The following is a 10,725-nucleotide window of genomic DNA, read 5'->3' on the forward strand; positions in this document are numbered from 1 at the left end:
AACAGATTCAAAGTCAGACTGAGTTTCTCGGATGTGCCTCAGAGACCCAAAACATTCCACAGCAAATTTACAAGACAGTGGAGGAAAAATTCATTATTGTGTTTCTTCAACCAAAGACTTATACGATGAATATTTGACATGTAATTGGTGAGCATGTTGATACAAAAAATAAAAACTAAAAAAAAATACTGTTTGCCTGATGAAAATCAGATTTTAAAAATACATATAAACATGTTAGTCTGATTAATAGTGAAGCTCTCAAAACTAGACTAATGCTCTTTTTTTTTACTCAATTACACTCGACTGGGTTTAAAATACAAAACTAATGCATTGATTGTTTGTTATTGATTATGATTAACATAGATGATTACAGCCTGTCCCACCCACCAATCTTCTAGTAGTCTGTTCGATTTTGCCTTGAACTAAGAAGTGATACTATGACTCTAAAAGTATTTAAACAGACCTTGTGCTTGCAGAGAATTTAATGGTTAGGCAGTTTTGGAGTAGACTTAAAAAATAACCACAACACGCAAACGGTTCAGCTGATTTACACAAAGTAGGAAAGTCGTGTGGTTCTGTGTGTCCACTGATGGACCTACATTGTTGTATGTTGATGATGTTTCAGTGAAGACTGAAAACCCTTAATTCCAGCTCTAAAATTCTAATGCAACAGCTTAATGAGTAATAAAAAATCACCAGTGCATTGGTTGTTTTGTTCACAGTAGTTTGAATATCTCAAATTAAAAGACATCTTTTTTCCTTTTGTACTAAAAGTACTTTTTCAGGAGAATCATCTTGTGCCCTGGACTGCAGTGCGAGCACCGACAGCTTCTGGCTCAGGTGTGCAATTTTCCAATTACACCAGAAGACAAAGCCCTCAGTGTGTGTTAGGCCCTTCATTCACAGAGTGAGAGCAATAAACAGACAGAATGATGACTTGAGGGGCTAGACAGAGATTAAAAATGAGTAGGAAAGAGAATGTACTTTGATGTAGCTGCACTTCAAAGATATTCTCGCCTCTAGGGTGCACGTCCCTCCACTGTACCTCGCCTCATGCTTCAGAATGACGGGAAGTCTTCCCCCTGTTTTCCCCTCTGCTGTTCTCCTCTTTCATGCCTTTTCACCCCCGCAAAGTTTGAACAAATCTTCTACATTTTTGGAGTGTGTGTGAAACATGCGGCAACTTCAGCAGGAATGAAAGAAATGTGTGTGAAGTGTGTCAGAAAGGATTGGGCTCTGATCCCCGGCCCTCCCCTGCTCATCCAGGTTCTGCTCATCGGATTTACTTCCTTCTGTACTGTTATGTAATTCATACTACATACATTCAGGTTTAACACAAAACCTTTGTCATGTAGGGGTATTAGGTGTAGGCTACGTTTTGGTATGCCTATAATTTTGTCATGCACAGTATTCAGACCTTATATTCCTCTTCATACTTTGGAACTCGTGGGCAAATTGCATAGCCATTTCTGTGTGGTGCATGTAAAAGTGACTCACTGATGGCAAATCTCTTGATTAATAATCTATCTGCCTGCTGTAGTGCAGATGTGTAGGAATGTATCTGTCCCTGTGTGTGTGTGTGGTGCAGAATAATGCATGTCATCCTGTGATTGCAAATGATCAGAAGCAGTTTTATGATGAGAGGGATGCAGTGACAAGTATCCTTCCTGAAACGCTAAAAATTCCCAACAGTGAAGGCGTGAGGGCTTTGATCAGTTACGCTGCTTTCCAACAGCTGCTAAATAATGGAGGGGTACTTTCACAGGACTTATAGGACCAATATTTAAATCTACTTTTGCTTCTCCACATGTTTCTTTCACCATTTTCATCTGGATGACAGGTAATCAAAGTGAGTGACTGTTTTTGCCCCTCTGTGTGAGCAGAGAAATATTTTGAGACGTGTTGCCTTCTTTGAACAAATTACATGGTAGAAACACATTCAGTAGAAAACAACCTGTTTGGCTCCAGATCCAAGAATTTCCACAGATGCATTCTCATTATAGTCATTAAGGCTGTGTGGGCAACCCCATCTTAATAACCCATCTCACACTGTGACATGTCAGTTAAAAAGACCATGTATCAGGTGGCTCTGATTCATTGCTGTCAATGAGCCCTACTGCAGAAAGGCAGGGCATCAATTCCAGTGACTTCTATTAATGGGAGCCGAATGTTGGCTCACCTGTCAACGGGGAGGGGAAGCATTGCTTCACCGCTTAAATCTAACTGGCTGTCAGACACTGTGGGCTAATTGTAAGGGAGAAGCAGGTGGCATAAAAAAGCTTGGACAGAGTTCAGAAAATTGTAGCACCTGAGAGAAGGCTTTATTTTTTCTGTTTGAGTGTCTGGTAAAGTAGGAGGAAAAGTGAGAGAAAGTCAAATGGGCGGAAGCTTCAGACTGGAGAAGAATCTCTTTAATGGAGAGCCAGCTTGGGAGTTACCAGAGGGGGCTGTTAGGCTCATTGGTGGGCACTTGTGTGCTGACTTTCAAACGATGAATGAGAAAGTTAAGTCTGGAATGTGAGTTGAATAGTTAGATGTAAAAGAGTTATGATAAACAGGGAAGTGGGAGCAGGACTGGAAGGGAGGAAGCGATCTGTGGGAGGCAGCATGACAAGTGCTTGTTTCTGTCTTTGTACTCTCATTCAGTCAAGGCAGGACCACCGAGGCTGAATGCTAAGCTAATGAGCTCCCGCAGGAGATCTCTGGTTTGGCACACTGACAGATTACTCTCCATCAACTCTCTTATTACCAGCCGGCTTAGTGTGGCCCCCATCTAGCGTTAGCTTAGCTTAGCTTGCCAAATGCAGATCACAGGCTTTCTAAACTGTTAGCCCACCCTAGTTTTTAAAATTCTCCTTAAATACAATTGTGTTCCCATACTGTGGATGTGTGAGCAGGCAGTGCTAAGTATTACATATTTTTTTCCACCTTATTCAACAATTGATTAATGTGTTCATACTTCCACAATTGTAATGGATGTTCATTTCTTCCTCTTGTGCAACTTGCAGGTTAAAACACAGGTACAGCTTGGCAAAATGTAATTCTCTTTCTAATCTAATTTAACTTCTCTGCTCTGCTCTGCTGTCAACCAAAGTATTAAACACAGTCTGAGAAAACTGCCTGCATGCACCCAGACACACATCTAGCTGTACTTTACACAGACACATTCATTATCACCTGTGTTTTTTGTCTAACTTGCAACAGCCTGTTGGAGATATTTTTGTCTGAAAACATTGAATTAAATGTTTAAAGACAATGGAAAATTCTAAGGTTTAGTTAAATGAACAACAAGGTTTGTTCATGTTCAAGATTTATACATATTAGGAACTGTCTTTCAACAGACTCAAACATGCACATGCAGTATAAATCTCTATATAACTGTGCCTATTGATAGACAGCATATCAGATGTTAACACTGAGTCATTTTACCATTTCAAGGAAAATATTAGCTCATTTTTAATTTGATGGCAGCAACAAACAAGTTGAGCAGGTGGTGTTTATCATCATATAGCATCACCTCTTCTTTTAACAACTGTAAACATCTTGAAAGTGAGGAGACCAGTTGCTGGAATTTTAGGAAAGGAAGGTTGTCCCATTCTGGTCTGGTTTGCAGGATTCTAGATACTCAACAGTCTCTGACCTTTGTTAAGAGATTTTCCATTCCCTGATGTGCCAGTTGTTTCTACTGGTGAAAGGTCTGGACTGTAGACAATCCTGCAAACATCCTGTAAAGCAATGCTGTTGTGATGGATGCACTATGTAGCTTTATCTTGTTGTAAAATGCAAGGGCTTCCTTGAAAAAAACATTGTGTAGATGGGAGCAAACCTATATACCTTTTTAGCATCGATGGTGCCTTCACAGATGTGTACTTTGTTGGAAAGTTTCTAATACAACCCCATACCATCACAGGTGTTGGCTTTTGAACTGTGTGCTGATGAGAAGCTGGATTTTCTTTTTTAATTCACATAATACAGCATCTACGGTTTCCAAAAATATACTTTCTTTTTCATAATTAAATTGACCACAAAGCTTTTTTTTCCACTTTGCCTCAGATTATTGGAAACAAGCCTTCGCTCAGAGAAGAGAGCAGCATTTCTACTGTAGTGTTCACATATGGATTCTTTGCATGACGCATTTGTGGATTATACAGTAAACTGTGTTCACAGGCAGTGATTTCTGGACGTGTTCTTGAGCTCAAGCTGTGATTTTCAGAAGATAATGATGTCTCCTACTTTCAGAAAGACATTGTTCTGACTCCTGCTGTCATGATGGCAGTGAGGAGATAGGGCCCCAATGCAGGACTCGCACAAGGACACAGGTAGGAGAAATGGAGCTATTTTAAAAGAAAAGGTGCTGCAGAAGCAGGCACTTCTAGAAACTAAATAAAAGGCACAACTTGACTGGCAGAGACTGCTGGAAATGACTGGGTAGACTCAAGACTAAAACAACAACAACTGGCAACAAACAAAAGAAAACATGGAGCATAAATACTGAGGGACTAAATACAAACAATAAGCAGGTGTGACAGTTAGAACCAGCAAACTGAAGCAGGAAGTAAATAACAGACTACAGGAAGTGATAAACTCTGCAAAGTAAAAGAGGAAACAAGGCAACACAAGACAAAAAATAGAAAAAACAGAAACTAAAGAACAGACCACAACAGCAAAAAAAACTAAACCAAACCCACAGACCATGACACCAGCTCTGCTTTTAAGTCTAAGAACTTTGGTGCTGTCCGGTGAACCGGCCAGCATTCACACCAGTTTAACCGGAACCAAAGTGGGCAGACTTTCTTAAATGTAAACAGCTTGGAGATTTTGCCTTGAAGGTTGATGGTTAAGTCATCAGACTCCATTATAACCTACAGTTTCCCAAAATAAACAATATATTCAGATGACTGAGAGAATTTTATATGTTCAGATGTCAACACGAGCTTACATAAATCTAGTCTGTTGAAATTTGAATTGCAATGCAGTGGCATTTTGGTTTTATGCAATTTGAATTATTCCAGTTTGATGGACCGAAGTTAGCCTGTCTTTATTTTCAGTGGGTCATATGCAGTCAACCATCTTCATTTGCAGAAGACCCAGGTGAGAGAAACAATACTTAGTCGGCTACTTCTTAAGTAGTAGCTGCTGTGGTTGACATGGACATATAACACCACGTCCAGTTCCATTTTAGCCCATGTCTTTTTTATACTATCGCAGTATTTCTTGTTCATTTTCAGAAGATAATTGATTATTTGGTCTGTTGTCTTTTTTGTTAAACTTTATTGAAGCATAAATAATTAAGTGGTCTGCTATATGTGTGAACCCTGCCATTGCCCAACAAATGACATCACAGATTATGAAAAATAACTAATATTTTTTGGTGCCCCTTGAGAACCAACTTTCAGGTTTTAAACCAGCATTTCTTTTTGGTCTGAATGCACCAGCTGGTTGAAAATTAGATTCAGGAACTGCACACATATGTATGTGTCTGCTGGTTTCTTTGTTTTTAAGTTTCAAAGTGGATTATTTCAATACCTTGTCATAAGAAAGAAGAGTTTACACTGTGGGATAAAAATAAATAAATAAATAAAAATAATCACTGTGACTGGATGGATGCCAGAAAGTTCAGTCCTTTGAAATAATGTGCTTTAAACAAACATTTCAAAGATAAAGTTGGGACAACAGTGGACATACTGTAGCTGGAACAGAACAAAAAGAACTCCTGAGAAAAAACCCTTCTAGCAGCCGTGAAACATGATGAAAGTTTTAAGGTTTGGTGTTTTTTTTTCACTGTTTCAAGAACTGAAAAGTTGTGTGTGGTTAAACATTTCTACAAGTTGATGTCAGAGACTAATATACAGCTAAAAAAGCAAACAAACAAAAAACAAACAAACAAAAAAACCATAGGAATCTTCCTTACTGGATCATCCTTGAAATAAACTGACTCACCAGAAGAATTCAACATATTGATAACTTTGCTGAATAAATAATCAAACAAGTTTATTTCTGTTCTGACACAGATCAAGTGTATCACCTTTACCTGTGTGCACTGTATTAAAAAGGGTCTTCTTTTTGAAATGTGTTAAAGACAACTGTTTACCAGGATTCTGGATTAAAATAATAGCCATGTGATTATTAGAGAAATGTGAGAGGAATATTACATTGTGCTTATCCACTACATGCTTGCATTAGAGTGATGGCATGTGTAGAATAGTCAAGTATGAAAATAACTGAATGAAATCCATATATATCTCCTTAGTAAATGTAGCTTATAGCAGTATCTAAGTGAGGTAAAATGTTTTCTTTAATATTTTACCATACACAGGACGTGTTGTTTCATCTGTGGGGAAATAATTAGGAAAGATGGGTGTGTTGTTGCCACTAGTCAGGGGACATGTTGCTTCTCTGTTAAGACCAAAGCAAAGAAGACCAGCAATGAGCACCTGGAGGCATTAGGATGAGTTATGGTGGAGACTGCGGTTGAATCTCAGGACTCCTCTCAAACACAGCAAATGAAGATGGATTCTACAGGAACATGTGTGTGTGTGTGTGTGTGTGTGTGTGTGTGTGTGTGTGTGTGTGTGTGTGTGTGTGTGTCCAGTAGGGATAGAGATGAAAGTGATATCATCTCATGAATCTGTCAAAATGATGGAGTGTATTTGTATTTATATATTAACATGCGGAGTGCATGTATGTAAAATTGTGTTTTTTCTTGTGCATGTGTGTGCAATTGTGTGTGTAGTCATCCTCTAAAACACATCTGTGTAAATCTCAAGGACTTGAGACAGACAACTGAGCCTCACACACTGCTTACCACGGTAGGACGTCAGGTTGAGCCTTGTTCTGCGTAAGAGTCATTTGGATTAAATTGATAAGAAGGCCATTAGCTGCCGCTTCAGCCCGTTGCCATGACAACACATCTTATGTGGAGAACGGCATGGCTCCTCAGGTATATCTCCAGCGAGAAGCTGTCGTGTGCATGCAGTATGTGTGTAAATGACTGTGTTAAACGCGCTTGCAAGGCTCTGATCCTGTTATTCTTAGATTTTCCTATGTGTGCATGTGTACTTCTTATCTGCTACATCATGTGTGTGTCTCAGACTGATTAGCTTTTACATTTTTCCAAACATCTGGAGCTGTCACTCAAAGCATCTCCTGGCCATAGATAACAGCTGTATGTGCCACCAACGATCCCATTGCCTGAATGAGCACCTGTCTGTTGTAGTGTTGCTGTATGATTGACAGCTGGTATGGGTTGGGGGAGGTCATGGCTTGCACTTTCTTTTAAAAGGCCGCAGTGGAAGCTTAAAGGTCAGTGCAGCTTGTGACTAGAATGTTACTCATTCTGCCAACAGAGGATACGTATGAAACGTGTGTGGGAGGAAGTGAATAACCAAGAAGTTGTAAATGTACCCTTCAGCATTGCAAACGCGGTGGCTTTTGCATCAGAAGATAAAGCTGCTGGTGAGTTTAGAAAGAAGAAGGTATGCTGTGTTCAGACTTTTTTGTTTTTATTTTGTTTTGACAGTAAGAGCAAACAAAAGGTCAAACAACTTGTAATTCTTGCTGCTATATTTTTGGATAAAGGTGTCTTCTCGGCTTTCAGTGCAACACTGCTCAACAGTCTTCTCCTGACTCTTTGTCTTTAAACTGAAACTTTCCCTTAGATTAACATAGTTTAATTTTACTGCATGTGCACCAATCAGCCATAACATTATGACTCCTTGCCTTGTATTTAAGTAGGTCTCTATTTTGCCAACAAAGCAAGAATCGCCCTTCTAATCTGTGGATTGAACTTATTTATCAAACATATCCCACCCATGATCAATTGGATTGGGAGAATTCGAAGCCAAATCAACACCTCATACTATGTATGTATGCATGCATGTATGTATTTATTGATTAATTTGAGAAGCTCATCCCTTTTTCTTTCTTTTATTGTGCAAAAAGTGATATTACAATGTATATGATGTACAGTTTATGTACAGCGCAATTGTTCAATGAATGTTAAATGGTCTGTACTTATATAGCGTTTTTATCCAAAGCGCTTTACATGTACGTCACATTCACCCATTTACACACACATTCACACACTGATGGCGCAATCAGGGGTTCAGTGTGTTGCTCAGGGACACTTCGTAATAAGCTCTCCAGGTCGGGATCGAACCGGCAACCCTTGGGCTACAGGACGATGACAGGATTTGTTGGTTGCATTGTTGAATGAAAGAAATGTGTTTTTTCAGGTGCTCCATGTACCTTATGATAATAATGATGATGATGAAGATGATGATTATTATTATTATTATTATTATTATCTGCATAATAACAACAAAAATAATGAATAAATAAATAATTGTGTTTTTGTGCTTTTAACTAACACACATTTGTTGTTGCTTTTTTTTTAATATTTAAAAATCAATCATTCATTCGTTCATTTGTTCGTTCAGTCTAAACTACAGCATGAGCAACATGGACCAGTCTTTGCTCTGCACGTTACTAATGTGGGGAATTTGGGGAATTCAGGCTCTTGTCAAAGTTACTGAAGTCTTCAGGTATAGAACATACTGCATAACTACCGCTTTATATCTCACCCGCTGCCAGATGCAGCTGTAACGAGACAGTCAATAGTTCCCACTTCACCTGTCAGTAGTTATTAGTCGTCTGTGGATATATCCAGCAGCTTCACATCTTCACATACAGTCATTTTGTTTTAAAATGTAGCCACAGGAAACTTTAAATCGTCAAACAGTGATGGTGTTTTCTGTTACTTCCAGTTTATTGTGTTATCTACTGTATGTTCCATGGCTTCTATTGTCTACGTCTTACTACAGTGTTGGTGAATACATTAACCCTCATACTGTATTATGGTCAAAGTTTCATCTTATAAAATTTGATAAATGTTTAATCATCCTTTTTATTTTTTAACAAGGCTCCAGGAACTCATATTTTCCACGAGTTGTACACCTCTACAACTGTTATTGCTTATTCTTTGGGCTTTGTTGAAGGCAGGGAAACATTTATAGAAGGTAGAGGTACTGTCAACTCAAACATCTTTAAAATCTCTGGTTAGACATCTAAAGAGCTCTTGTGTGCAAGAAGGCCCAGATTCTCACAAAAAAGAAGCTTTGTGCAGGATCAATGGGGGAATTTTTACCTCAACACAAATAGACAAATAAACAAAAGAATAAAACAAACAACAAAAAGAATAAAATATAGTCTTACTTAATGTATTTAAGACATCCAGCATCTTTAACTTAATTCTTTTTGGGAAACGGATAATATTTTCCTCACTTACTTGTTCCCAGTGACAACATCTTTTAAACAGGGGTGGTAAAAAACAGCCAAACTGGCGTGCATGTTTAATCATTGAAACATACAGCAGGACTCTGGTGACATAGTATAAGCAGATATGCAGGAATTCCCATTATGAACCATTTAAATATTAAGAATGTAAGAAGGAAAGAATGACTACCAGAATACTGTTATTTGAATAAGAATAACTAACCTTTGCTCACTTTTTGCTCAAATTATGAAAATCCACCTTCCCCCATCATTGTAAACTACATATCTGCCTCCTGAAAATGAAAAGCTTGTCAAGCATAGCAACATCAGCCGAGGAGCAGCAGTTCAGTAAGTAAAGCAATTATTTCTTCTTTCTAAATGTACTGTCATAAGTCAGGAAGATTTCAGACTGCATTTAAATATTTTGAACAAAATGTCTGTGTAGCTATCCAACATGGACAGACATATCCGCACACCCCTTTCTGTCTCCTCTTTTTCCTCCTTTTAATTTAGTCTTTCATGCTCTGGCAACTTCTGGAGTGCTCTCAAATTAATCAGTGTTTTAATGGAAGCTGGTTAAATATTCAAATTCAACAGAGATTTGCCTAACACAAACTCAGCTTCTTCTTTTATCTGAGATGAAAGCATGGCAGTGTTTCGGACTACATTTTGGTAAAGGACAGTATAGTTGAAGGACACACTTGACAGAGAAAAATCCTGGCTCTCTTTTCAACTTGCACAATCCTTTTACTTATCAAATGGGAGTACAGGATCAACCAAGTGGGCCTTATTTAGCTGTGTATACACTATTTATACAAGCATATGAAAACTAACATATATTTTCTCTTAATTCTTAGGTTTTGTTCATCAGGACATTATAAAAGAGGATCTGGTCTTAAAATGAGGCAAATACAACCTTTAATGAACAGCTATACAGTACATATTACACCATGTATTATTATAAAAGCAGACGTTTTGTTTTGCTGATCTAGAGCACTTAAATGTGTGTTAACACAATGCCAAGAAGGAAAGACATCCGAAAAGATCAAAGGTAAAACAATCAGCAGTCTGAGAAGCATAATGAGACAATTTCCAAGCAATTTAGAGTCCGTCATTCTGCAGAAGAAATGATTTACAAGTCAAAAACATTCAGAATAGTTGCCTGTCTTCCCAGGAGTGGACTTGCCACTTCCCCTTAAAGGGCAGACTGTGCAGTGCTCAGAGAAACCGTAATAAAACCCACGAGCTATGGGGTTGAGTGTTTGTACCAGTACAATTAGAAAGAGACTGGAAGACTTTTTTGGTGGGCATGACAGAAAAAGTAACTTCTCTCTTAAAGAAAAAAAAAAAGCATAGTAGCACAGTGTATGTTTGGAAAGTTACATTTTAATAAACAATACAATAATAATAAACAAGAAGTAAAAAATACTTCTGAACCAATGATGAAAACCA

Source organism: Melanotaenia boesemani, chromosome 5, assembly GCF_017639745.1.
Source record: "Melanotaenia boesemani isolate fMelBoe1 chromosome 5, fMelBoe1.pri, whole genome shotgun sequence".
NCBI lineage: Eukaryota > Metazoa > Chordata > Actinopteri > Atheriniformes > Melanotaeniidae > Melanotaenia > Melanotaenia boesemani.